Source organism: Scylla paramamosain, chromosome 37 (assembly GCF_035594125.1).
Source record: "Scylla paramamosain isolate STU-SP2022 chromosome 37, ASM3559412v1, whole genome shotgun sequence".
Lineage (NCBI taxonomy): Eukaryota > Metazoa > Arthropoda > Malacostraca > Decapoda > Portunidae > Scylla > Scylla paramamosain.
The window spans coordinates 6,926,053-6,952,383 of NC_087187.1; the positions used below are offsets into that span (position 1 = coordinate 6,926,053).

The 26,331-nt window shown below is 42.8% G+C and overlaps 1 long non-coding RNA gene across 1 annotated transcript; it reads right to left on the reverse strand.

The window, feature by feature from the left end:
* Nucleotides 1–220: 220 nt before the first annotated feature.
* LOC135091452 (uncharacterized) lies at nt 221–26,013 on the reverse strand. The gene is made up of 4 exons (XR_010262514.1): nt 25,836–26,013; nt 4,076–4,155; nt 1,315–1,598; nt 221–856 (listed from the first exon to the last, which is right to left on the reverse strand). It is a non-coding gene; the product is annotated as an uncharacterized LOC135091452 (long non-coding RNA).
* Nucleotides 26,014–26,331: the final 318 nt, after the last annotated feature.

Here is a 26,331-nt window from a genome sequence, read left to right on the forward strand (position 1 = left end):
CCAAACACTTTTACCTGTGGTCGTGTAACTCTTTCCTTTTTTTTTTTTTTTTCTTTTTAGTCTAGTTTTGTTTATTCTCACTGTGTTACGTCTGGTGAAGTGATGAGTACAAATATGTAAATTCACTGTCTTGGATTTCTGTGAGGATATGAAGTATATATATAAAAAAAAATTTCCAGAGTGGCATATGATGACAGGAACAGACTCAATAATCAAGGTGTTAGTGTCAAGTCAAAAAGGTGCTTTTATAAGATTAAATAAATAACTATTGGGTAGTAGTGTATGTTTCATAGAGGGACAGCCACGTGTAGGCGTGTAGGTTTCTTGTACGTGCTTCCTATGTTGTGTGTCTTCCCTCATGGCTGCGGCAGGGGGCAGTGCAGCGAGCAAGGGAGCTACATGACTGCGGTGCCACTTGTTTTTTACTTTATTCTCCCAGGAAGCAAGTCAAGAGCTGCAAGAAAAACAAAACAAAAAAAAAACAAAAAAATTGCCGCTCCTCTAACAAATAGCAGAAAAGATATTTCAATAAAGTTGGCCAATTTAGTTCAGTCTTCGTTGTTTTCTTTTTTTCTGTTATGCAGTTACATTTCCGTGTTATAATGACCAGCATCACCAGGAACACCGATGATGAGGTGCAGCAGTAACACTTGAGCGACAGACGTCAGATCAGAACAGCTGGACGTGTCAGCCAAACCATCCGGATATTTAGAATCCATAACCAACAGACATGAGGTGAGCATTGCTGGGTGTGTCAACCAATCACGGAGTTAGCCAGATTCCTTACATCTTGACGCCCCAATACAAATGTTCCAATTACTGATTCACAGGTGCGGCAACACGATGACGTCAGGAACTGGGAGGAATCAAATGTATGCCACATTAAAAACCCATAGACCAAGGAAATTAGATTTGCACACTTGTTCATGACTTTTAAATAGTAAATGTACCTCGTATATAATATATTAAGATGAAACCCAAAAATTTTAACTATTCCTTAACAAAAATCATTCGAGAGCCTTCCTCTTACATTTCTCTTACTATGTTACACAAATGCCAAGACGCTGCCATCTGTGCGGCAAGTTCAGAAGGTATCATTTCAGCCTCTTCAATTTTACATCTTACATCACTACGCCACGAGAGGAATAGAGATCGGGGTGGCGCTGTGAAGGCCACACGCGCCACGGAGATGACTGGAAAACCAAATGCCAAACAAAATTGGTGGCAACGTTACTTAAGTTTCAGTAGCGTGACTCTGGCCAGTATCCAGGTGACTACCCAACCCACAAAAACTCCACAAAAAGTGCTATTTACCTTGCACTAAACCTGTGCCGCTGACGGTGGTGGCAGGACTGGTCATGGAGGTCGTGCAGGTGGTGGTGAGGCGGTGATGATGGTGGTGATGATGGTGGCGATGGTGGTGGTGATGGTGGTGATGGTTCCTGTAGTGGTGGCTGGAGGTGGTGGTTGGAGGGTCACATTTAGGGCTCAGTTGGGGCTGAGTTCACCGTGGCCAGCCGTAAAGACGCGGCTCCACGGCTTAATTCAGGCTGTTCCCGTGACCCCAGACCACCGTCCTCGTCGCCTGTGCCACCTGGCTGAGGGGAAAGAGAAAAAAGTAGTAATACGCCATCACGGTAAAGAGAGAGAGAAAAAAAAGTTGATCTCACCAGTAACATTCCTAAACAAAGCAAAAGTCATCCTCCATTATGATACCTAATGAACCACAAACTGAAGAAAGAAAAGCAACACAGAGATAGCAAGGTACAGATCAATGGAAGCAGTAAGTCTTAACACTAACACTTCTATACCGCGAAAAAAAAACAAAGCACAACTAAATCAAGCCACAGTACGATACTAAAACATGCCAACACCTCAAAGACAGACTGCAGGAGAAAGAAGAAAAGTTCTGTACGATACCAAGGTCAAGATCAAAGAAAGTAGTAAATATTGCCACCAACATTACTAAATAGGATAAAAGTAAAGAGGACAAGTAAATCGAGCCACAAATACGGTACTTAACATGCTACCACTTCTAGCACCAGCTGAGGAACAAAGAAGAAATATGATGAAAGAAGGACGTAAATCTTTCCACAAACATTAGTAAATAGTGTAAAAGTAGAAAGGACAATCAAATCAAGGCTCACTACGGTGCCTGACGAGGAGCCGACACAAAATAGAGTGAAGATTTGGTGCGTTTCATTCGCTGCGGAAATATGATTAGAGACGTAGTTTGCTGAAGTCAGTATACATGATTCGGTCCAATTACAGGCGCTTCAACCCTTTAACTAGAGGAAGGACCCTTGTTGCCTGGCAGTTGAGGGAGGCGATAAAAATTCCGAGGTCTTGGCGTGTGATCAAGACTCCCTCACGTCACGGCCATCACCATCACACTCCCCTGTATCCCAACCCTTAGCCGCCGCACTCCAACACGTCACGCTCACTCTTCACTCTTCACTCGTACCTCCGCCTGCCCGTCATGCATTCATGAACTCAAACACTGACCTTCTCGTGGCCTTTAAAAAACGTATCCCAGAAAAGACAACGCAGTAAAGTTTTGAGTTTCACGCCTGAAAGGGAAGTGAAAATGATTAGTTTACTGGTGTTAATGCTCAGTTTTCATTTCCGCGTCTAAAAGAGAAAGAGAAACTGAAAGGAGCTTATATCTTGGTTAATAAGGATATGAATGTTAAATGCAATTACTGTGAATTGCACGCGCGTCTTCGGAAATCTATAAAGGTTTATGTACAGTGTCTTACTAACTGTGACGCGAAGTAGTAATAGTTTTAGCAATATTTCTCCTCTCCCTCCATCCAGAATGCCACGGCTGTTGCTGGCTGATTATCCTTACTGATCGATCGGGAGATGCTCGCGTGCCTTGGCCGTGATTATCTCCGTTGTCCCGGTGCGATACACGCGTGATACCGCAACTCCCTGCACTGAGTGACGGCTGCCTGTCATGACTGCGTAAATCATCGAGTTTGTATCTCACTTGTCGGGTTGAGGCTACACCTGACTTAGCGATTCACCAGGTGCTGGCCTGACAGGGATGGACTTGTTGATGTTTAGTCTACATCACCACAATCACAGGTGTTGCTTCCTTACTGTTTATTCATGGCGTACAAGGTTAACCCTTTTCTGCCACGTGTTTGGCCTCAGAGCGTACAGCGGGGGAGCGGCATTTCCATAGTGTTGCTGCTCAGACCGCTACAATGCTAACGACCATGGGAGCTCGAAAACATGTTCACGAGACTGCAGATAAAAGAGGTATGAATCTAATAATACCATGTCAGGGTGCAACTCCAGTCACTGATTCTGAGAGGCAGAGCAAGGGCCACACTGCAGACACGCCACAACTCAGCCCGCGTCACCCGAAGTCAAGTGGGAGAAAAGACAGGAGAGAGGGGAGGAGAGAGTGAGTGATGAGACAGTGAGGGAGACAGAGAGAGAGAGAGAGAGAGAGAGAGAGAGAGAGAGAGAGAGAGAGAGAGAGAGAGAGAGAGAGAGAGAGAGAGAGAGAGAGAGAGAGAGAGAGAGAGAGAGAGAGAGAGAGAGAGAGAGAGAGAGAGAGAGAGAGAGAGAGAGAGAGAGAGAGAGAGAGAGAGAGAGAGAGAGAGAGAGAGAGAGAGAGAGAGAGAGAGAGAGAGAGAGAGAGAGAGAGAGAGACGTACTTCAGGACAGCCTCTTACCCTCCCCCGAAACCGTGTACCATAATTTAAAAACTCTTCCTCGCGGTTCACAACATATTTTGTGGGTCCTGTTTATAATTTACTCTGCAGCTAATCATTTCACTTTTTCCTTCCATCTTCATCACCGTAATTTTTCGAGTTACTGGTGGTTCCAAGAGCAGGTAATGCGAGGCTTAACGCGATTAAAAGTGAGGCTCAAATTACTCTTCACCTTATTACCTTGTGTGCGTGGCTCTTAACACCCTCATTTCGGCTGGGTAACACTGAGCCACACACACACACACACACACACACACACACACACACACACACACACACACACACACACTTTAATTTACTCACACAAAGGAAGAAAGGTGAGAACTGTGAAACAAATGGACACAAACCAAAAATGTCAATTGAAGACCGTCGCACTCAACAAAGCTCCATTCAGGGCGTGGGAGGAGCACCACTGCCTTGCTTCCAGCTGTCGAGGCGGAGAGAGATGTAAAAAAATAGTAAATGAAAATAAATAAACTAAACCGGAAGGAATATATCTAAAAAAACGGAAAGTTGAAAAAATCTGAAAATTGGAGGGAAATTAAAACCAGAAAAAATATATAAAAGGAAGAAAAACATATGATAAGAAAATTATCAAAAAATAAATGTTAAAAATTAAGAAAATTAAATATATACGAAAAATAACAGAAAAGCAAGAAAAATTAAAGACAAATTAATTGAAGCGCTTAGAATTGAGGAGCTGGTCACTTAGTACTGGGGAGGATGACTGAGTGTGGGTGGGTGGCTTAGTGGATAGGAGATGGGTGGATGAATGGGTGTGTGGGCCAGTAGGTAGTGAGTGGCGGGTGGATGACTGGATGTGGTTGGGTGTGTGGCTGGGTGGGTGGGCTAATGGAGGCGGGTGGATGAGTGAGAGTCAGTGGATGGCTGTTTGTGGATGTGGGTGGAAGGATATGGCTGAGTGGTTGAGTGGATGAGTGGATGTGGATGAATAAGTAGAACATTAAATTAGTGTGTACGGATCCACATCTTGCCTTCACGAAGCCTGTAGTGCAGACGTCTGAATCTAGAGACATTTTGTGAACCAAGATGCCTGGGTACCAAGAATCTCGAGCACCAAACGTCCTGAGGCCTATTTGCACTCAGGCCTATCTGTCTTGAGAATCATCTGACCTGAGGCGGGTATGACCTGAGTACAATCCACGCCTATACCAAGTGATTGTAAACTTTGGAATATAAACGGTGAACTTCCTACCGAGAGAGAATGGGAAATTAGGCATATAACAAAGGAAACGCGCTACTTTCCTCTACGACCAACGGTGAATTAACCTCTGCCTTAGTGAGGAGAGCAAGTAAAGCAGGAGAGTCTATTCTGGTTTCCCCGGCGCGGCGTGGATGGTTGGGTATGTATGGGGAGCGCGTTTTCCCTCCAAACTTACTCTGCCAAGTCCGTTCTATCGACTCTCGACGCCTCAACTGGGTACAAGAGCGAAAGAAAAACTGATGTGAACAAAAATAATGAAAAATGAAACTTCAAAAAATGTAAGTTGGAGAAGGCGAAGTTGTAAAGAAAAACATAGAGAGGAAGGCAGACGGCGCACGGACACACTTAAGAACAAACTTTTACCTAGCAGGCTCACATAAAGAAAAAAAAAAAGAAAAGACAGCAGGTAAATTTAGAAACGCCAGTTAAAGTTACGAAGCGCTTCTCTCGTGACCCCATTTGAGTTAGCCAGATCGACACGATATTAAAGGTAGACGTGTGTAAAATTTTAATTAAACTCAACAGATAGTGAAGTGGAAACCTGAATATGCATAGAAGGGCGTTATTCAGTTATTGTTATTCACTTTGTCACCGGCTGAGTCTTCGTTCATTCAATTAAGCCATTGGAGTCTGTTGTATCACCCAGCCTGGATCTGAGTCTGCTGTATTATCCACGTGCTATGTAAGTCTGGTGTGTTATGGAGACAAGATTTTTACTGATTTATCCATGTCTTGCCTTCAATTCTAGTTTGCTGTATGATCCGGGGGAAGTTCTGAGGTTCATGCATTACCCAGACGAGATTCCAACTTCCTGCACCGTCCACGCGAGGTTAGGATCTGCTGCATTACCCGCACATTCTAGTTCCATGCATTAACCATATCAGATTAGAACCTGAAGCGTTACCAAGGTGAAGCTATGGGATTATCGAAGCAGGATTACAGTCAGTTAGGTTAGTGTGTTACGAGTGTTACAAGTGTGGCTGTGGTGGTGGTGGTGGTGGTATGCAAGGGGAGGGGTTGTGGCGGGGGGAAGGGGTCTCGGTACAAGCGAAAGATGTGACTAGCAGGTTTTGCGAGAACTACTAGTATGTCTGTTGCATCGATTTTGTCCGGCGCGGGAGAATTATTCCAGGCCAGCATCGGTGCAGTGAATGTTACCTGGGCCTTCGTTATTTACCCGCCCCCACCTTTTGCAAGACTGACCTTTCAGCTTACTCTTTTCTGTCTTTTCTATTTGTTTACCTGGCCTGCCTGTGCGTAAAAACGAAAACTTCCTCTAACTCACTTGTCTATCCCTGCCTGCTATGACTCCTCTCTGTTAATAAAATAGCTCGGTACAAGTCTGGAGTACAATTTTGAAGACACAATTGGTAGAAAATATAAAGCATGTTCAAGCTTTTCTAGTCTCTGCAGTTTTATCCCGTGCTCTGTAAAATGATGTACGGTCACTCAAATAACAAGTGCCATATTATCGTCAGCAATCAGGAGTAAATTGGAGACTGTCTTGTCGTGCTGAAGAGGCTTGCATATTACGGTGCTAAGTGGAGCTAAACCAGGCACATGCAGCTAAACCAGGCACGTGCAGCCATTACAGGCATGACCACTGAGAGGAATCAGACCAAACATCTTCCTCGGGCAAGACACCCCAAGCCAGCCAAGCGTAGTATTGACTTAACCCCACAACCACGACCGCACATCATGCCACGGCCCTCGTGCCCGCCAGACATGAGTGAAGGTACAGGCCTTTGTTGTACAGGGGATTTTGCTTGATGATGATGATGATGATGATGATGATGATGATGATGATGATGATGATGATGATGATGATGAACTAAAACAGGAACGAAACAACACACACACACACACACACACACACACACACACACACACACACACAAACACACACACAATGTAGGTCAACATCACAAATCACCTGTCCTCCGTGATACCATTACCTTTCTGCATAAAACACAAGGCTATTTTTTTTCATACAAAGTTTGGGCGCGCGGGACTGATGGGAAAGTTATTGGCAGGATCAGGTCAAGGCTAAGCCACAAGCGACAATTACAAATACTAATGGTTCCTCATCCGAGTGCTGAGATGTAAACAGTGGGATAAGAAAAGGATCAGTTTTAGGAACAATTATTTTCAACATGCGTTTATATTTTAGATAATGAAGTTACGAAGTAGCAACATCAATACCAAAATCTAACTGACACTTGTTGGAGAGAAATAGATTAAAAGGGAATCTAATATAGAGCTATTTAAGTGACGTGAGGGGTGATATAGACATGATCCTTAGGGCTGGCAACAGGAATAGGACCAGAAGTTACGCGTCCAAGCTTAAATGTAGTTAGATTTAAAGAGGAGACTGAAAGAAATTGGATATGCATTACGGTGGTACGTGGCAGAAGACTACATAAACTTAGGGATAGAGATCAGAGATGAATAAAGGTAGATATGTCTTATAAAGCAACTGTCACGTGTAGGCCTATCTTGCAGCCTCCTTCGTTGTCTTATGTTCTAAAGCCAACACCTGTTATTCCCCACACCTCTCCCTCCATCGCACGTGACTCCTCGTGGTCCTTTCTTGCACAGGCAGCTCAGGTAAAGGCGCTGCATTCACCTGAGACGCGGCACTCACGGCCAGGTAGGCTTTGCCGGTGACGTAACGGGGCTATTCATTACATTAATTAATTCACTTCACCTTAATGGTGTGGGTCCTGCATTCATCTAGTGTGTGTGTGTGTGTGTGTGTGTGTGTGTGTGTGTGTGTGTGTGTGTGTGTGTGTGTGTGTGTGTGTGTGTGTGTGTGTGTGTGTGTGTGTGTGTGTGTGTGTGTGTGTGTGTGTGTGTGTGTGTGTGTGTGTGTGTGTGTGTGTGTGTGTGTGTGTGTGTGTGTGTGTGTGTGTGTGTGTGTGTGTGTGTGTGTGTGTGTGTGTGTGTGTGTGTGTGTGTGTGTGTGTGTGTGTGTGTGTGTGTGTGTGTGTGTGTGTGTGTGTGTGTGTGTGTGTGTGTGTGTGTGTGTGTGTGTGTGTGTGTGTGTGTGTGTGTGTGTGTGTGTGTGTGTGTGTGTGTGTGTGTGTGTGTGTGTGTGTGTGTGTGTGTGTGTGTGTGTGTGTGTGTGTGTGTGTGTGTGTGTGTGTGTGTGTGTGTGTGTGTGTGTGTGTGTGTGTGTGTGTGTGTGTGTGTGTGTGTGTGTGTGTGTGTGTGTGTGTGTGTGTGTGTGTGTGTGTGTGTGTGTGTGTGTGTGTGTGTGTGTGTGTGTGTGTGTGTGTGTGTGTGTGTGTGTGTGTGTGTGTGTGTGTGTGTGTGTGTGTGTGTGTGTGTGTGTGTGTGTGTGTGTGTGTGTGTGTGTGTGTGTGTGTGTGTGTGTGTGTGTGTGTGTGTGTGTGTGTGTGTGTGTGTGTGTGTGTGTGTGTGTGTGTGTGTGTGTGTGTGTGTGTGTGTGTGTGTGTGTGTGTGTGTGTGTGTGTGTGTGTGTGTGTGTGTGTGTGTGTGTGTGTGTGTGTGTGTGTGTGTGTGTGTGTGTGTGTGTGTGTGTGTGTGTGTGTGTGTGTGTGTGTGTGTGTGTGTGTGTGTGTGTGTGTGTGTGTGTGTGTGTGTGTGTGTGTGTGTGTGTGTGTGTGTGTGTGTGTGTGTGTGTGTGTGTGTGTGTGTGTGTGTGTGTGTGTGTGTGTGTGTGTGTGTGTGTGTGTGTGTGTGTGTGTGTGTGTGTGTGTGTGTGTGTGTGTGTGTGTGTGTGTGTGTGTGTGTGTGTGTGTGTGTGTGTGTGTGTGTGTGTGTGTGTGTGTGTGTGTGTGTGTGTGTGTGTGTGTGTGTGTGTGTGTGTGTGTGTGTGTGTGTGTGTGTGTGTGTGTGTGTGTGTGTGTGTGTGTGTGTGTGTGTGTGTGTGTGTGTGTGTGTGTGTGTGTGTGTGTGTGTGTGTGTGTGTGTGTGTGTGTGTGTGTGTGTGTGTGTGTGTGTGTGTGTGTGTGTGTGTGTGTGTGTGTGTGTGTGTGTGTGTGTGTGTGTGTGTGTGTGTGTGTGTGTGTGTGTGTGTGTGTGTGTGTGTGTGTGTGTGTGTGTTTCATATTTCACCATGATCTTTCTGCCAAATACTAATGAATAATCACTCAAGTTTACTCGTCACACACACACACACACACACACACACACAGAGAGAGAGAGAGAGAGAGAGAGAGAGAGAGAGAGAGAGAGAGAGAGAGAGAGAGAGAGAGAGAGAGAGAGAGAGAGAGAGAGAGAGAGAGAGAGAGAGAGAGAGAGAGAGAGAGAGAGAGAGAGAGAGAGAGAGAGAGAGAGAGAGAGAGAGAGAGAGAGAGAGAGAGAGAGAGAGAGAGAGAGAGAGAGAGAGAGAGAGAGAGAGAGAGAGAGAGAGAGAGAGAGAGAGAGAGAGAGAGAGAGAGAGAGAGAGAGAGAGAGAGAGAGAGAGAGAGAGAGAGAGGCAGCCTACTATACTGCCAAGGAACATTTCCCAAAACGCCATTATGGTACATTTTAAAAGGGGAGGAGGGAAAAGAAAGAAAGATGAAAACAACAAAGAGGAAGCAAACAAACTCCGGTGAATACAGAGGGTGTCCCAGCGAGGCCTTTCTGTAGCACAATAGCAGCAATAGCAACAATATACGTCAACTATGCACAGTGTGAAGCAATGCTACATAAAACACGAAGGAAAATAACAAACTGTGCAACTCGGGGGACACCGGTCACAGGAAACGTGTAGGCAGCTTTGTAGTGCGAGACAGAACTCCAGGACTCCAGCCACTCAACAGGTTCGTATCCTTCTCCCTCTGCCTCTTGATTGTGTTCTCTATACGTGAGGCTGCCAGGTCACGAACACACATAAGAAAAAAATAGTAAAAAAAAAAAAGGTGTCAACTTGCCAGCCCACCTCCTCTCCCCTCCGCTTCCCGCCAAGGAACAGCTCAAGTCAGAGGAACTGCGGCATTTTACTGGTAACTTTGCAGAATCAGATTTTCATATTTTATTACCTTCGACACATTCTGCGTTAAAATTCAACCCACAAAGCAAACCACACAGAACAGACACTCAGGTAGGAAGGCGCACACGCACACACACACACACACACACACACACACACACACACACACACACACACACACACACACAGACGGAGAGACAAACAAATAAAAAGACAACCACAGAGCACTCTTAATAATTCATATTACAATTACGTAAGTTTCTCAACACTCAACTCTGTAAACAATGCGAATCAATCACAAAATAATAATAGTAGTAGTTGTGGTAGTGGTGGCAAAAGTACTACTAGCAGCCGCAGCAGCAGTAGTAGCAGTAACAGTAGTAGTAGTAGTAGTAGTAGTAGTAGTAGTAGTAGTAGTAGTAGTAGTAGTAGTAGTAGTAGTAGTAGTAGTAATACCACTACTACTACTACTACTATTACAACTAAGAAGAAGAAAAGGAAGAACAAGAATAACAAGAACAACACCAACAAGAAAGAAATAATAATAATAATAATAATAATAATAATAATAATAACAATAATAATAATAATAATAATAATAATAATAATAATAACAAGAAGAAGAAGAAGAAGATATAAATAAAGACAACAGCAGCAGCAGCACCACCACCACCACCACCATTGACAAGCGAAGGAATGAGCCGCGTCGTGAAGCTTATCCCTCAGCGGCGTGTAATCGAAGGTGCTCAAATATTAAGGCAGATCAATGCAATGATACCAGTCAGCGAAAGTCCTTCTTTTGCACTCCGCCATTCACCTTTGCTGAATACATCTCTCTCTCTCTCTCTCTCTCTCTCTCTCTCTCTCTCTCTCTCTCTCTCTCTCTCTCTCTCTCTCTCTCTAGTTGTTTCTATTTCCACTACCTTCCTCTGTTCTTCCATGCGCATGTATCCCCTCAATCCTCTCTTTCTCTTTCTCTCTCTCTCTCCTTCCTTTCCACCTCCCTTCCTCCTTCCTTTCCACTTTCCCCCCTCTCCTCCCCTCCTTCCTTTACCCCTCACTCCCTGTCCCTCCAGCAAAGCATCGTACACCCTTAAGCCAGCTCTACACGCCACTGATCTTAATATACAGGGCTTAGCTTTCTCTATATCACCGAGGTAGAAGTCTTGAAACCCAGGGCCGCCATCTTAAGCACCTTCCAATCCCAGATGTTTTGTATAAGAATTTGGTATCATTACTACGTGAACCAGTGAGATATTAAAGCACTTTCGTATGAATTTATAAAAGGTTTTACATTCTATCAACTTCTCATGCGTGTGTGTGGAAAGATACGATCGTTAACTGCTTTCATATTCGGCAGAACAATATTTCTTCAAGTTATCTGAATGCAACATGCAGTACATATCATCTATAACGTAGGTTTTATTCAAACAAACAATTTTACTACATTGAAAAGAACGTGTATGGAAATGCAAAAGAAGAAAAAATGGGAAGAGAATGTTTTTTTTTTTACATAAATGCGGGAAAAGTTTATAGGTGGCTAGGGGAAAATTCAATAAATTCATAGGGAACTATTTCATTAAGTCCCAGTGGCTCTCAGACAGCGATGACGCCTGATTTTTATGGAAATACCCGGCACTGCAAAATATCGAGGATGGCGGTAGCGGGCTTGAAGATTCGCGCTGAGTTAGCCAGTCCATGTATTGAAATCAGACAGCGTCCTGGTAAGCACGTCGCCTGGGATACCTGGCGAGCTTCAGGCGTCTGGCGGCTTTAATCTATTCATTCAGTGCGCAACCTTCAGTCATGCACAAAAATGCTTTTTTCCTCTCGTCCCCTCGCGGTACTCCTTCTCCTCGCCCATTTCAACCGCAACATGAAATATAAAAACAATGAATAAATGAATATGTAAACTAACCACTGTTTTCTTTTCTCGCTTTTCTTCTTTTTTTCACTATTTGAATCGTCTAAAGCTGTTCTTTTATGTTGTACTATTTGCTTTGTCGCCGCGATGTGTGATGCAACAAAGTTAGGAATCAGTTCACTAACTCTTGGTATTTTCTTCATTTTTTACTTTTTTCCAGCTTCGGGAGGCCTAAAGCAGTTATCTTATATTTTAGTATTTGTTCTGTCGCAAGTTTTCCTATTTTTCTCAATCCTGCGTACTGGAGGACATTTCAGAAGTCAGTAAGATGGAATGTGATGAAAATGATATATCTTTATTCACCGTGTCTCATATTCACCACATTCCATCCACCTGTAAAAACTACACAAAAATCAGTAAATTAATCTGTTTCATATCTCAGTATTTTCTATTTTTTTCACTTCAGGAATTGACAAACACCGTTCTTTATATGATTTAGTATTTGCTCTGTGGCTTTAATGTTCCACCGATCCGTGTGGTGGAGTGAACGTGAGCAGTAACTACTCAGGGGATGAATAGTGTCATTACGTGAGGGTGAGGAACGAAGGAATGTCAACAAGGCGATGAAATGTCCGGACGTGCCAATAAGTAAGAAATTCCTGGTAAATATTGCACCTCGCTTTTATATTTACATTACCTCTCAGTAAAGCGAGCCAGATAAACAACAAACACACACACACACACACACACACACACACACACACACACACACACTAACAAGCACCAGATCCCCCCTGAATTCGTAACTTTATTGCAGGTGAACCGAACTATTTTGAGATTCAGCTTCGGAATTCCTGTATCTGAACTACTTTCTGAAGCGCAGGTAACACAAACGCCAGCTTATGGGACGGCTTACTGCATGGACTCATATATTCTAAAAGCGGGAATTCCGGACCGCGGCTGCATTCTCTCTACCTGTGCCCAGATTTAGCGCTCTCCCACTCACCTGTTTCCCAAGGGGCGTGACGTTACTGTGCATTTATTAAGGAATTACACATCTATCTATTGTAAGCCCCCTGGAGTAAAAGTAGGCGTGAGAGATTACCTGGTTTCAACTCCTACCTGCAGATATGTGGAGTGGGATAGGTGTGTCTGTGTGTATGTGTGTCTCTGTGTGTGTGTATGTGTGAGGCCGGTAGCGGATGGTGATGTGTGTGGGGGAAAATGACACATGGAGAAAGGGTTATTGGGGATGTACTGTGAGGGAAGGTCTGCCGCCGGACAGATTGTGGGGAAAATTGTCTGTGGGAAACGTCAGCAGTGGGGAATTTATTTATTTATTACTTTTTTTATAGGGAACTGTAACTGGAAAAATAGGTGTGCGGCAGAAATGTGGGAGGGAAATTCCGTGAAAAAAGCAGTGAATATTCTTTTGATTTTGAAATATTTACTAGTAGACGCGTGCCGGGCCTCCAGATATGTATATATTTGGCGAAAATCTTCATAAATATTTAAGTATGAAATATTTAGTAGTCGCGATGGTGGTGGTAGTGGTGGTGGCAGTAGTAGTAGTAGTAGTAGTAGTAGTAGTAGTAGTAGTAGTAGTAGTAGTAGTAGTAGTAGTAGTAGTAGTAGTAGTAGTAGTGGTAGTAGTAGTAGTAGTAGTAGTAGTAGTAGTACTCATTTATTCATACTTATTTATTCATAATTGGCGAGGTAAGAAAATTATTCAACTCCATAAGACTTTATAAAGAGAGAGAGAGAGAGAGAGAGAGAGAGAGAGAGAGAGAGAGAGAGAGAGAGAGAGAGAGAGAGAGAGAGAGAGAGAGAGAGAGAGAGAGAGAGAGAGAGAGAGAGAGAGAGAGAGAGAGAGAGAGAGAGAGAGAGAGAGAGAGAGAGAGAGAGAGAGAGAGAGAGAGAGAGAGAGAGAGAGAGAGAGAGAGAGAGAGAGAGAGAGATGAGAGAGAGAGAGAGAGAGAGAGAGAGTGACGAGAACATCGACAACTACTGAAGGGCGCAGCGGGAGAGGAGCTCCAGCTACGCTACCACCAACTGGGAACGCTGCCGGGGAATAGACGGTACAATAGTAGTAGTAGTAGTAGTAGTAGTACGAGGAGGAGTAATAGGAGGGAGGGAGGGGAGGGAGGGGAGGGAGGGAGGAAGGAAGGAAGGAAGGAAGGAAGGAAGGATGGAAGGAAGGAAGGAAGGAAGGAAGGAAGGAAGGAAGGAAGGAAGGAAGGAAGGAAGGAAGGAAGGAAGGAAGGGTGGTGGTGGTGGTGGTGGTGGTGGTGGTGGTGGTGGTGGTAGTAGTAGTAGTAGTAGTTAGTAGTAGTAGTAGTAGTAGTAGTAGTAGTAGTAGTAGTAGTAGTAGTAGTAGCAGTAGTAGTAGTAGTAGCAGCAGCAGCAGCAGTAGCAGTAGTAGTAGTAGTAGCAGTAGTAGTAGTAGCAGTATCAGTAGCAGTAGTAGCAGTAGCAGTAGCAGTAGCAGTAGCAGTAGTAGTAGTAGTAGTAGCAGTGGTAGCAGTAGCAGCAGTACTAGCAGCAGCAGCAGTATCATCATCATCATCACTAATGTGTAGGAAGTAAGTCCCTTCATATATCCTGGAGCCATATAGTATTAACCAAGACGAGGATCCCGCGGGAGCGCTCGTTACAAAAAAAAGCTCGGCAAAAGACCACAGTAATTAAGCAAGAAACACGTAACCCTACACTAAATCACCTTAGGATTTTCAGCGTTCCCTGTGTTATTAATGAGGGTGGGTAGGAGGAGCGCTGGGTAACGACGCTCAGCTTAAGATGGAGGATGGAAAAACGGAAAGAGAAGATTTATAAAGTACTACGAGAATATCACCTACTATATTTACAAGTGCTATGAAAATCCTCTAAAATATCGTACCCGTTATTAAATTCTCCGTCCCCTAGTGTGAAGTCTTAGATACACACATTCACAGGAACTGACAGGACACCAAGAGGGGAGGCGTCATAATGTGCTATATCGTCTAGATTTACTAAGTGCGTTCCCAGACAGGTGCAGATTAATCCATTATCGTAATCATTCTTGTCACAGGGGCTCTTAAATATGTACATGAATTTAGTCTTTGCCTCTTTTTATGTTGCATAGCTTATTGTCGCATTAACTTACCAGCGAGTGTAATAGCTATTAAATGTATTCTGTAATTTTCTGTAGTATTCAGTATTCAGAATAAGAAATAACGCGATTCATATATAAAAAAGTAAAATGAAATAAAATAAAAATACGTTGTCAATTTATGTTCACTAGATTCCAATGCCATCATATCGAGGGACGTGAAAAACAAACCAAACTAAAAGAAACAAAGAGGAGTCTGGCCTTCCTGCGTGTCCTAATTCCCAGTGCTTCGGGATTCCTGCAAAAACGTGCAACTAATGAACTGTCTCATTGTGCGCGGTACTTTTATTATCTACGTATTGCGTGGCCGACCAGCAGGCAGCCACGCACGCCAATGGCCGGTTTGGGAGGGAGAATTTCCACATCTCTCACACACACACACACACACACACACACACACACACACACACAATACTGACTTGTTTGTGTACACTAGAAACTGCCCTAAATCATCTATGAAGCAATGTATAAAATCAATATGGTTAGAGATGCCCTTTCACACACACACACACACACACACACACACACACACACACACACACACACACACACACACACACACACACACGGCAGAGGAAATGTCCACCCTCGTGACTATTGCACACTCACTAATTACGCAACACTGTTATGAAACCTATCAATAGGCACAGATATTACCCACGGAATAGTTAGAGCACCTCACCTCACCTAACCTAACCTGACCTGACCTAACCTGACCTTACCTGACCTAACCTAACTTACCTTATTTTATCCCCAAGGCAATCCAAACTATTACCTTGCATACCATCGTCAGAATAAACACCATCGACAGAATAATAAAGTTAAACATTTAATCCCTCCTAACTACACCATTCCCCCTTCCTCAACCTATCTCACATATGCCATACCCTTCCCTTAACCTCCGTCAGAAACAGAAGTCACCCCTCTATAACACCTGTCCGCCCTGCCCGACTCCTGCCACCAAGACCATCACCTCACAAACTCACCATCCTACACCCTCCCCCAGACCCCCTCCTCCCCCCACACCTCACACCCATATTACCTTTCATTCTCAGTACCAGACATTCATTCCATACCCGTGCTATCAACATCCTTGCCCCTCCACCACCTCCTGTCACCCACATATTACCCCCTCCATCACCACGTCACCCACACCATCCTCTAATTCCTGCCACCCACATCATCTTCTTTCCTCTAAAACCAGTCATCCACACCACCCCTCCTCCTCCAGTTACTATCACTCATCCATCTTCCTTTCCTACTCCTTTCCACCTTTTCTTATATAAGCCTTCCACTAATTACATCATCACCCTTTCCTGCCATCCACATCATTCCTTATTCCATCTCATTACCATCCTCTACCAGCCACTCTATCTTTCCTTTCTAATCTCCACTCACTCACACCATCCACCTCTCCCAACCACAGACAGTTACCTCACCTACACTCCACATCTTCCCTATCTAACCTCCAGTCATCCACACCATCCACCTCCAGTCTCTGTTAACCACATCACCGGTACACCTTCCACAGTTACTCATCACTCCACATCCCTATCTACACCCACATCATTCCTTCACTTTTCCCATGCGCCACTTACACCAACACCCCCAATCAGTTATCCACCTCATCCCTCCCTCTCTGACTCCTGACGCCCCCGGACTCTCCACCCCCTCCCCCACCCACCTCCTCCGGTAACCCTTAACCTACATACTCGCATGAATAGAACCACAGTCGTATCATCATAAGTACTCGTGATATCTTTTTAATTGCATATCTACGTGTTTGTCCCCTTGAATGCATTTACTAAGGTTTCATTAACTTGTGTATTCGTACTGCAGCTTTTTAATTATACATGTGCCTTGAATTCCACCACACCTGCTGATGATGATGATTATGTTATGGTGTGGCTGTGGAAGTGCTTGGATAGTTTGCTCTTTTTTTATAGACATTTGTATTTTGTTTTCTAATGTACTCGATTATTTATTTATTTTTTTTTTTCATGTTAAGTTTTTCACCTTAAAATGTCATGCTATTATTTTTTTTTTCTTCTTCTGCGTGTACGTGCGTTCCCTGTCATGCTAGCTATAGTTTTTTTTTCGTTTTCTATATCATGTTAGCAGTGTTTTCATTATTTTTGTTTTCTGTTTATCATGCAGCTATGTTTTCCTCTTTTTCCTTTTTTTTTTCCCTGTCATATTACCTGTATTCTGCGTTTTACATGTAATACTAATTCAATTTTCTGTCATTTTGATGTTTCTTTCGTTTTCTCTCTCACACAAGATAACTACGTATATTTATCAATTTTCTAGTTTCATGGTAGTATAGTTTTTTTTCGTATATCATCTTCTATTTCCATCATAACTGCCTTTCTTTACCATGGCAGCTACCTAGTTTCATGTTATTTATTTATTTATTATTATTATTATTTTTTTTTTTACTTTCCGTCTCATTAGAGGGTTTGGTAATTCCACTTCGTTATCCTTCCTTCATTTCCTCTCTCTCTCTCTGGCAGGGTAGTCTTTAGTCAATTAGGTAACAGTCCACGTCAGGTGTATACTAATTAGCACGTCTTAGGTAATGTGGCTCTCTAATTGCCTTCCGCAAGCTGAGGAATTACTCTGGTCTAATCCGGCACCAGGCTCACCTCGGCACTGCAGCCTTGCTATGGACGCCGCCACTTCATTCCGGCACCGAGATCAAACGGCACCACTTCATGCCTCGCCAGATGAGGACCTGTGATCTTAACGCCTCGGACTCTCGCCACCACTGTTTTCAAAGGCCGTGCAGGTGATTAGTCGGCCTCTCATAGGTGTTTATTTTTCCACCAATAGCGCAGACTCCTTGCTAAACTATAACTGGAATTGTACACCCTTGGAAACCCCATTAATATTTAAAGGAAGATTAAACAAATTTACGGATGAGGATGATACGTAGGTGGAAAACGTAGGTAGGTAAGTAGGTACCCGCGTGTAAACCTGACGGCTTCGTGCAGCTTCCTTTATTCTCTTGTGTTCTTATGTTCTTAGTGCAGCGTGTTAAAAGCAGCGGAGATAATGCGACGCAACACACACGAATCCAAGTCAAGCCCTGGAGGTGCCCTCGTGCACGTTTCAGGTGAGCAGACTATCAGAGCCTTACCTGCCGCATCCCGCCGCTAATGACATTAGACTTATTAGCGTGACAACGCAATTACGGCCAATTAGTGGTAACTCATTCTACGTATATCGAGTTGCAATTTATGCAACTAAACGAAGTGGCATGTCAGATCGCTACTTGAATCATAAACGATGAAAAATTGAAACAAAAAATATTTTTTTTTAACTTCATAGTGTTAACGTGAAGTATCCCTAAAGACACAAAACTCTACAACTGTGAGGTTCACACTTCAGTATGCAAAGTATGTCAGACCGCTCAGTGAATCACAAACGAGAAAAACTCGAATAAATTACAGCCCATTAACTTCAAGGCGTTTTATAATGAAGCAACATCAAATATCCTTAAAAAGACAAATTTCAAGCAATTTAAGGTTTAAACTTAGGTAAGCAAAATGACATATCAGATCATTATCTCAGTCATAAAAGACAGAAAAAGTAAAATGAACTTCATTAACATTATGGAGTTTCATCCTGAAGTGACGTAAATTATCGTTCAAAAAGACACGTGGAATGCGACGCTTTAAAGGGGAAGGAAGGAGACGAGTGAAGGGCAAATGAAGGGAGGGGAAGGGCTGATGTGCATTACCAGCATTCATTTCCGAGTGTTACGTCTGTGAGTAACACAATCATAGAAAATCCCGCAGAACACAAAAATGTAGAGGAGACGGAAGAGGGCGAGGCGGAGGACAGCAGCAGCGTGGGGAAGGACATCACAGCGCCGCGCAACACACCTGACTGAATTTTATGACGCTGATCCTTGGTAGAGAAAAAGTATCCTTCAAAAGACAACACTTAAAGGGGGACGGAAGAACACGCGAAAGATAAAAGGAGAGAGCGGGAAGGGCTGAGGTGGGTTATCTACTTGTATAATGTTTCAAGCTTAGGTAACGTAATCATAAAAATCCTGTAAACTTCAAAGACTTTAAGAGGAGGAAAGAAGCAGAGATGTAAGGCAAAGGAAGAGTAAGGAGGGGCATCAGGGCCTCACCGTGCAGCTAAGGTAGGAATGTTATGGCGCCTCATCCTAAGTAACATCAAATAACCTCAAAAAGACAGGTAGTACTCACGGATTTAAAGGGAAGGGAAGGTGACAAATGGAATGAAGGGAGGGACTAAGCCGGATTATCAATTTCATGGTAGTACTGCTCAAGTGACGTAAAGTACCCCATAAAATACCGTAGAGTTCCAGGGTCTCCAGGTAAGGGAAGAGGGGAGAATGAAGGAGTGTTGCAGGATGTAGCAAAGGGCATCACGTGAACCTGAAATACGCGTGTGAACTTTTCCATGTTGATGTTCAGGTAAAGAAAGACATTTAAACAAGGCACGTGGAATCCAATAGAAGGAAGGGAAGAGGGCAAGATGAAGGAGAAATTGAGTGAAAGAGTGTCTGAGGCTTCACGTGGATTGCTAACTTCATGGCGTGTCATTTTAAAGTGACGTGAGATGTCCTTAACCCTTTCAATGCGACACAAAATAATTAACAGCAACAGAAGTAATGCAGGAAATCTTTATGAGCATATACAAGAAAGAGATGATAAAGAATACATTTTTTTCCAATTTCTACACCGTTTAATGACTGGAAGTGGCTGAAGAACAAGTAAACATGTCTCAGAGTGAACAGTAATTAAGGACATACGAACCAAACAGCAGTCTAAGAGTTAGAGAGGGAAGGCGGGATAGAATGAAAAAAAAGCTCAATGACTCACTGAACACCTTCCTCACTAACTCTATGATACTTAATGACGTAAAACCCTTAAAAAAAATCTAGGGGTTTTAATGAAGAAAGGAGCGGTGAAGGATATGCTTGATTAATTGACAGATTCAAGGACACCCACACACATCTTCCTAGTACCCATTCTTTTCTCCCCACCGTTAAAAACCCTCTGAGTCTGCTTGCGAAGGACAAAGGGGAAAGAAGGAAAGGTAAAGGGGAAATGAAAGTGAAGGAGAAATGAAGGACAAAGGAGACGGAAGAAATGAAAGTCAAAAGAGCAAAGGAGTTGAAAGGTGAAGGATAAAGAGGAAGGAAAAAGCGAAGAACAAAGAGAGGAAAAGAAATATGAAAACAATATGTAGGAAGAGAATAGAATGCTAGAAAAGGAGAGTTGAAGGGCAAAGAGAAGTGAAGAAGTAGTGAAAAGTAAAATGAGAGATGTGAACAACAACAGTATGGATGTGAATGAGAAAGGGAAGCGAAGGAATGGTCAACAAAGTGAGGGAAGGAGAGATGAAGAACAAGACTACGGAACAAAGAAATGAAGACCAGAGTGAGGTGAAAGGGTGGTGGTGCACAAAGGAAGCGTGGCAAGGGGTACCAAAGGGCCTCGCTGCACACCTGGATACACCTGGTGATTACATTTGGTACAATACCCTCATTAGTTACGCTCCTCATTAATACTGGACACTGGTATAAGCTTTTTTTAGTTTCTATTCTTTTTAATGGCATGACGTAATGATAGTGAGTTGTGAAATGTTCTTGTACACATTTCACTTGTACGCCAGACTTCTGTTTTTGCTGTCAGTCATACATGCACCGAAAAAAAAAAAATGCACCGAAAAAAAAAGGAATAATGATATAAATTTTTCATAACATGTCCCTGTAACGAGTTATTGGCTATAAAATACGGCGCCTTCATCTGTCACAAGTGTATGAGGCTAATAAATCATTCCCATACCTTCCACAATGCTCACCTGTGTACTGTGACAATGAGACTCCTGCCGACACCTGAGCTAAGGGTGCACGGCAAGCTGTTCACAATCCCAGGGTTACACAATTGCCTCTTTGGCATAGGGTATGTACTGGTGGTGGTGGTGGTGGTGGTGGTAGTGGTGTGTGTGTGTGTGTGTGTGTGTGTGTGTGTGTGTGTGTGTGTGTGTGTGTGTGTGTGTGTGTGTGTGTGTGTGTGTGTGTGTGTGTGTGTACGCGTGGGTGTGTAAAGGGGCGCTTGTCAATTACTCTTTATGACTTACAGTACAAAGAGTAAATGAATAAATGTGTGTGTGTGTGTGTGTGTGTGTGTGTGTGTGTGTGTGTGTGTGTGTGTGTGTGTGTGTGTGTGTGTGTGTGTGTGTGTGTGTGTGTGTGTGTGTGTGTGTGTGTGTGTGTGTGTGTGTGAGTGGCCAGGCCAGTGCTCGTCTGGCTACAACAAGTCTGACCCATTTGTCCCGCAGCAAAAAGTTGAACATTTTGGGAAGCAATTTCGCGGCGCTGGATATTAATTATTGGGTATAAAAAGTAATGGCCTGCCCCCCAAAAATATTACTACTCCTAAATCTTTTATCCTGTCAGCCGAGTTTCTAAATACGCGAAATATAAATTATCACGGGCCACACTCACATCACGCTGCGTGCTCCCGCCCTCCTCGCAGCCCCGTGAAATATTAACTTGCCATTCAGGAACATTCGCGAAATACGAACTTGCCAATTAAAACCATGCAAAAAATCTCCACATTATACTGCTAATTAAAACAATAAAATTCTAACGATTCAATTATAATCATTAGTTCATAATTATCGTCTTAAAACACTTATATGATATTTATTAAACACTTAATTGAAAATAATGGAAAATATTAAATTGGTATATATTGATGATAGGAAACATTTCTTATTTAACTCAAAAATTCATAGTCATACTTACAACTTTTCTAAATGGATGATGAAATCTATAATTATATTCTTCTACCACCGATAACATAAACATAAAATGAATGCACTTGCAATAATAATCATACACAATAAATAACTAGACGAGAGAGAGAGAGAGAGAGAGAGAGAGAGAGAGAGAGAGAGAGAGAGAGAGAGAGAGAGAGAGAGAGAGAGAGAGAGAGAAAGAGAAAGAGGTAGTAGTAGTAGTAGTAGTAGTAGTAGTAGTAGTAGTAGTAGTAGTAGTAGTAGTAGTAGTAGTAGTAGTAGTAGTAGTAGTAGTAGTAGTAGTAGTAGTAGTAGTAGTAGTAGTAGCGGTATTAGTAGTACTTCTTATTTGTTGTTATTGTTGTTGTTGTTGTTTTTATTGGTGTTGCTGCTGCTAGTTGAAGTCACGGACCGTTGAAAATGATTATGGCGTATTAGTATTATTAGAGAATAAGAAGGGGAAAGGAAGGAGGAGGAGGAGGAGGAGGAGAGGCAGTGGCAATGGCAGTGACAGTGGCAGTGACAGTGACAGTGACAGTGGCAGTGGCAGTGGCAGTGAGTGACAGTGACAGTGACAGCGGCAGCGGCGGCAGCGGCAGCAGCAGCAACGGCAGCAACAGCAGCAGCAGCAACAGTAAAACACTAAATTACTATCAGCACAGACAAACCTTCACTTTTTTCCTTTATACAGCATTCACAATGAGCGCCCAATGTTCCCCTGAAAGCAAAACAGTTAATAACAAAATCTAATACCATCATTCACTTCTGCAACAAACAGCCAATAAACTTTCCGCATCATGAAATATTAATCACTTTCCGCGTCAAAACACCGCCTCGGGCACAACTAATTCACTCTTAACAAGTTGAAAGTAACTATTGACTCGGCCTGGCTTCATATTTACCCTCACAGCACTCTACTCACGCCATCTGTATTTACTGGGGGGAAAGCTATATGAATTATTCATTATACAAGTACGTGCTGTTATAACAAGAGTACCTGCCTACCTCAGTGTGCTCATTTTATATCCTGTCTTGAAAGGTTAATGTCAAGACTAATTTGCAGCAGCAGCAGCAGCAGCAGCAGCAGCAGCAGTAGTAGTAGTAGTAGTAGTAGTAGTTAAGGGGTGGTAGTAAACACCTGACTGCGGAGAAGACTCTCTCAGGGAGGTATACACGTGCGAGGGAGATGAGTGGTGGTGTAAATCTGCTGCTGACCCTCCCTGTGTCCCTCTGACCATTTTTCTTTCGTTTCAGTAACAGCGCAATTGTTGCCAACATCTTAAGACGCCCTCCCTTGTCATAACACTACACTACACACTGCAAACATCTGCACACTGAAATTATATTCATGGCTGTCCTTCGGTTTGGGGCTTTTGGTGTCTTGCTGTCTCATTTCTTTTTTATATATCAACATTTTGCAACATTCGTCGTATATCTTAGGCCTCTCTCACACGACACCACTGGTTGCCTCAGTGTAAAAGGGTCGGGTAACTGCAAGCTCTAAAGTAAACGCGCCCTAGCGTAGGCAGCGGTTATCTGTACACGTCGCAGCGGTAGCCTCGTATGAAAGACTCCATTGCAAACCATGGCGGGTAATCAGTGGCGTCCAGCGGTGGCGTCGTGTGAAAGAAGCCTAATTTCTAATCTGTCGATCATCACCTCACCTCACCTTCAAATCTCAGCTTCTATTCCTCAACGAAACACACGTGTCAGAGGCAGTGACAGTAGACACTTTTCAGTTCCATCTTTTCTCCTCAATTTCAGTTGAATGCTAGCTATCTGATCGACATACGCAACGATATATACTCGTAACTTGCTCCCGTGCTCACACTCTTGAATCTTTAGAATATTCTACCATCCGGCTAAGACTTCAGTGTCATTCTTTCACTTCACTAGATGTATCATATGTGCTGTGTATATCTCATCTAACTCATTCGATTCCAGTATGTGACTTTTTTTTTTATTGTACATCCAAAGTTTAGCACATTATCAACCACTTCCCCTCTGCTAAAACCTTCTTACTTACATATCTCAATGCTCACCGCCAGCTTTGGACATCATCTTTACCTGACTGACCTAATGAACCTTGTGCTGCTCAATGCCTCAATTCCTTCATATATGCACCCGACACAACCTTCCAAGGAAATAGCCCTTCATGAAGGGGGATGGTCATAAGCTTTCCGTCTCATCGATTCCTCTCTTCTAGCAGACTCTTGATTCTCTCACTCACCATCGCAATCTTGCACCCCTTACATTACAACATCTACCGCTATCTCCATGGTTACCTGCTATTCTTCTGAACTACTACTACTACTACTACTACTACTATAATTTCATTTAATCATAATTCGCAAAAAAAAAAAAACACTTTACTTCACAACACTTAACACTTCGTATGTAATCGTGATAATCTTTATAAATCTCAAAGGAAAAACTGTGACATTTCACTCAGCTGACGCACAGGGTGTTAGCAGCTAAGATTCACCACCGCCACCACCATTACGACACAGGCAGCACTCGGCACGCCCCAGACAGCAGCACAGCACACACACACAAAGCAGCGCCCCGGCAGGCTGTGTGGCGACAAAGTGCTGTTTTATGAAGGACAACACGGCGGCGGGTGTGATGTCAGTAGTTGTAACACTACAATTTACTCAAGCCACGCCAGCGTCCGCCCCTCCAACGGCACTTAAATTTCTGACCCGCGAGAAAAATATACATTCCCTCCCTTTACATGCCATGAAAGAGGATATAAAAGCGAGTATTTGAGAGTTGCTTCACGGGGAATGTTCACATATAGACTAGTTTTGTTTACCTCCCTATCCCGCCCCTTCACTGACATGAGGCTGAAATACGATAGCCTAGTGAGCTGCTGTGCGATGCTGCATCCATCTGTTTCTTTTATTGCTGTAGTTGTGTTTTATCTCCCGTATAACACTCTCAGAAATAAGCAATGCTCCATCATGTTTATACATCCACCTATACCTGTTTTGTTTATTCATGTGACCATTGTATGTAGCCTGTATTACCTAAAAACCTACAAATGTTTGATACATTTCTTTAATCACTGATTTATGGCACATCTACACCAAAACCTTCTCAACAAAACCAAATGTTATTCTTTTATTTTCTAAGATACATTACTATTATTATTATTATTATTATTATTATTATTATTATTATTATTATTATTATTATTATCATCATCATCATCGCCATTATCATTTCATTGTATCACTGTTTTACTGCCAGGCAAACTACATTTATTCATCACTTTGTTTTATTCTTCATAAGGCTACATTTATTTATTTCAGAACTCTTTTGTTACCCAGAAAATTTCATATCAATACTGTACTTTCTCCTCAGCTAGGCTATTTATTTATTTATTTATTTATTTATTTTTATCAAAGTATTTGGTTCTCCACTAGGCTCAATCTTTTATCACTTATTTTTTTTTACTCGCTATATTTTGCTTTTATCCAGACTACATTTCTTTAATCAATGTACTTTCAATCAGTTTTTTTTTTTTTTTTTTTATTTCAACTAGACTAGATTTTTTTTTTCTTATACCAATATTTTGTTCTCTACTAAGTAACTTGTTTCAATGACACACACTCTACACCACTGCAGACTATAATGTTTCCCTCATCACTGCAAGCTACACTTATTTCCCTCATCACTTTACTTCGTTATTTTTATTTTCTTTTTTTCTAGGCTACACTTTTATAAATTATTTATTTATTCTTTTTACAACTGTATCTATTGCTCCCTAAAGTTCAACTATTCTATCACTGTAACTTTTGTTCTGTTCCCTTGAATCACAGGAATAAATTAATTAATAAAAGTTCAACTCTGCTGTCTCGGTTACAACTATAATATTATCATTACTTCTGATTTTCTGTTCTTTACGTTATAAAACTATATATATTTCATCACTTCACCTTCTACCACCCAGCTTCCTCAATCAGAATAAAATAGCACAGAAACATTTTTATTCCAACTCGTTAATGAGAAAAAGAGAGAAAGGGAAACAGATAACCCGAGAAATGAGAACCTCCATGGCGGCAACACTGACCTGAGGGGCGGCGGGCGGACACAACAAAATGTAATCATTCTGAACTTTTCACTCTTTTAATTACCTCGTCACGGGCTTTTGGACTGGGATGGCGCCCTCTAACACGTCCAGAAGGGGTGGCCTTTCATCCTGCCATCCCACGGTCACCGCACTTGACGAATTTCTAACAAAAGCTAATGAAACCTGATGAAAAAGTGACACACGCAATACTTCGTCACCAGCTGATTCACAGACTGGTGCTTCCCGCCCTGCCCCGCCAGGTGGTGCGCGCCTCATGCATCACCACGGACGGTAGAGTCTTGCATCAGGTACGGTTGTGGTTTTCATAGAACTTTAATTTAATGGTATTTACTCCTGCAGCTTACATGAATCCTCAGCTTCAAAGACATTCTTCGTGATTGTGTTATCCAAGGTATCCATGAATCCAAACACCGCAGACAAGAGTTAGCCGAGAACTGACTTGTATACAATAAATATGTACATAAAATGACAAGATGCGTGAATTGACCCCAGTCACGGCAGCAGTCGATCTTGATTCTCTGTTTTCCCACGTCTAACAG